General features: G+C 36.1%; 2 long non-coding RNA genes across 3 annotated transcripts; both read right to left on the reverse strand.

The window, feature by feature from the left end:
• Window positions 1-1,196: 1,196 nt before the first annotated feature.
• LOC115198281 (uncharacterized) lies at window positions 1,197-1,763 on the reverse strand. The gene is made up of 2 exons (XR_003879200.1): window positions 1,724-1,763; window positions 1,197-1,465 (listed from the first exon to the last, which is right to left on the reverse strand). It is a non-coding gene; the product is annotated as an uncharacterized LOC115198281 (long non-coding RNA).
• A 61-nt stretch (window positions 1,764-1,824) lies between these two features.
• Window positions 1,825-2,866, reverse strand: LOC115198280 (uncharacterized). Of its 2 annotated transcripts, XR_003879199.1 has the most exons (4): window positions 2,828-2,866; window positions 2,157-2,290; window positions 1,953-2,071; window positions 1,825-1,855 (listed from the first exon to the last, which is right to left on the reverse strand). It is a non-coding gene; the product is annotated as an uncharacterized LOC115198280 (long non-coding RNA). The 2 variants fall into 2 exon arrangements; XR_003879198.1 differs by lacking the exon at window positions 2,828-2,866 and having other exon boundaries at window positions 2,157-2,740.
• Between the last annotated feature and the right edge of the window lie 220 nt (window positions 2,867-3,086).

Consider the following 3,086-nt stretch of genomic DNA (forward strand, 5'->3'; position numbering starts at 1 on the left):
CAATGATGTCAGAGTTTTTTTAAGTGTTTGCAGTAACTTCCTTGTAATATTCCATACGGACGTTTCAGTTTCACCACCCTTACGAAAAAAGATTGCAGTTAGAGTGCAGTATAACTGCAGTACGCTGCAAATACTGCATCCAAAATGTTTATTTTTTTACTGCAGAAATGTTGCAGTTCAACTGTAGTACGTTGCAGTTATTCTGCAAATACTGTGTCCAAAATACCGATGTAAAGACAGTTCCAGGTTGGATATTCGACGGATATTCGCCTGTAGTCTTCCTTACGTCCACCAACTGCAGTTAGGGACCGTCAACTTAGTGACAAATCAAATTTTTCAAATTCCAATAGCTATTTAACCATTACTCCTAAAACTTTCAAAACTGGTTCTAGCTAACCCGATGGCATAGAGACACATTGCACACATTTCTTTTTTGTCGATTTACATCTCGCACTATTTTAAATGATTTATTTACATTTTTGAATTTCAATATGCGACCTAATGACTTCAAACAAGGTTCAGAATGTCCGCTGACTACCTTTCTATATTGCACACCCTTTAGTTTGTCCATTTTCATCTCGCACGTTTTTACATGAATTTTTCAAAATGTAAAATTTCAATAGCTGCTTGGTCATGTGACCCGACTTCAAACATGGTGCAGAATGTACCCTTCTATATTGCACACTCTTGTTTGTGTACTGTAAAATCACACGGTGTAACGTACATTTTTCATAGTTTTAAATATGAATAGCTCCTTGGTCATGTCAATTACACACCACTGTGCAGTGGATATACACCCATATTGCATAACCTCTAGTTATGTCTCTTCTATATTGTTGTACATTAATATTAGTTTGACAATTAGGGGGTTCAGTCCAGTGTTGTGTTTACCCTTTTCTTTAATATTTATCTATAATAATTGGTAGTTCTAAGTACTTATTTTCCCTGTTTTTTTCCCCACAGTATTTAACAGCGGTACACAATAGGAGAGACAGATATCTCCTTTCGCAGTTAATATCAATCATAAAGGAAAAGGGCAAAGTACGAGAGTCATGCAATTAATTGTCCAAAGCAGGGATGGAGAGTGAGCTGGTGAGGCAGGCTGCAGTGGGTTTGCTGGTCAATACATATACTGAACATATAACCACAGTAATGGTGGCCAGTAAATCAATGAATAAAAATGTAATATTGACAAATTAAACAGAAATTGTAGACCTTTAATCTTTTTCAACATGTCAACAGACACTTAACTTCAAATAAGTATGAAACATTTCACAGTGTTAACTTTCTCTTTATCCCTGGTTGATATACATTTCAGAGCGTCTTCAGTGTGGATGGGGTATAGCATACATTTTCAACAACAAAGACCGCACTTCCAGTTTGTGTTCATTACTCTGTTGACCTCTTTTGTCTTCATTCCTAGTTACAGCACATGGAACCACCGGTGGCATGCACAACATTCAATCTAAAACAAAACAAAGCATAACACGTTATAAATAATAGCAAATATCAATGCAGTACGACGAATGACGAATTAGCCATCCATTGTGTTATATCATAAATTCTCTTACATGCCGTCACAGTTGTCAAAGATTATAAACATGTTAAATAAAGTTACTAACCCAGTCAGTCTTTGGGCCACATCCAGGTTCTTTATCAGTGGCACACATGAAGCATTTACATTTTAGTCATTTAGCAGATGCTCTTATCCAGAGCGACTTACAGTAGTGAATGCATACATTTTCTTTCTCCGTACTGGTCCCCCATGGGAATCGAACCCACAACCCTGGCGTTGCAAAGACCATTCTCTACCAACTGAGCCACACGGGACCGCAGTTGTTGGCTTTGTTGAACTCTGAAATCATAGGCATGAACTGAACATATGGCTGTCCCACACAACTACATAAAAATAAAGAATTGACATTTACTTTGAATTAAATGTCATTACATACCAGACATTTTTAGTGTATCCTCAGCCATTTCTTTTTGCAGTTGCTCCATGTGTTTTTGAAGGTTCCATATCAATTTGGGAGGGGATGTTGGGGAAGTTCTGTGCAACTTCCTTGGCCATCTACACCAAAAAAATAAAATAGAGCTTTTGACCTAATTGTCACATAACAGCTAACCATTCATTATTGAAAATATAACTATCAAACCTGCATTACAAAGACCCTGCAGCTGAAGGTGTCATGATGCATGGTGTGAGTTATTTCCCCTCCTTTCCATTTTATGTCCACCCAGTCGTCATGGCAGGATCCATGGAAAGGATCTTCTCATTTTGAAGTATTCTCTTTTTTATGTAAACATAATGGAATTCTGATTAGTTATAGGCAAATGAATACACAAGCCAAATTTGTATGCTGTTTTCCTTATCACTATAGTCTAGTAGTAATTTAGTAGTAGAGGTAATTTCCTTTATGCCCCATTCTACACAGCCTAAATTATAGGCACTGAACCATTTACAGGACAATAATAAAAGTAGCATACAGGATCCAACTCTATCACAGAGTGAATAAATGTAGAGCGTTTGTAGACTAAGAAAAAAATGTTAAGTGACATTAGTACGTGCTTAAAGAAAGTCATATCACAAAGATCACAGATGACAGTGCCCACCAAATCTATGACAATAGAGAATGAATTGTAAGCACCAAAGTGTGTTTGTAAAAATAATATCTGAAAATGTCAGTTGTTGAACATAACACTTCTATTTGCAATAGCAATTTATGATATATGCAGTTGAGGAATATTCCATGTACCAACACTACATGTAGAACAGACATAAGACATTCCCACATACAGAATTAAAAAATATATATAAATATTTCACCTTTATTCAACCAGGTAAGCCAGTTGAGAACAAGTTCTCATTTACAACTGTGGCCTGGCCAAGATAAAGCAAAGCAGTGTGACACAAAACAACACAGAGTTACACATGGAATAAACAAACATACAGTCACTAACACATTAGAAAAGTATATATACAGTGTGTGCAAATGAATGATAATAAATAAATACTATTTCGCAAATAAACACTGAAGTGATAGATGTGCAGAAGATGAATGTGCAAGTAGAGATTCTGGGTTATA

Source organism: Salmo trutta, chromosome 8, assembly GCF_901001165.1.
Source record: "Salmo trutta chromosome 8, fSalTru1.1, whole genome shotgun sequence".
Lineage (NCBI taxonomy): Eukaryota > Metazoa > Chordata > Actinopteri > Salmoniformes > Salmonidae > Salmo > Salmo trutta.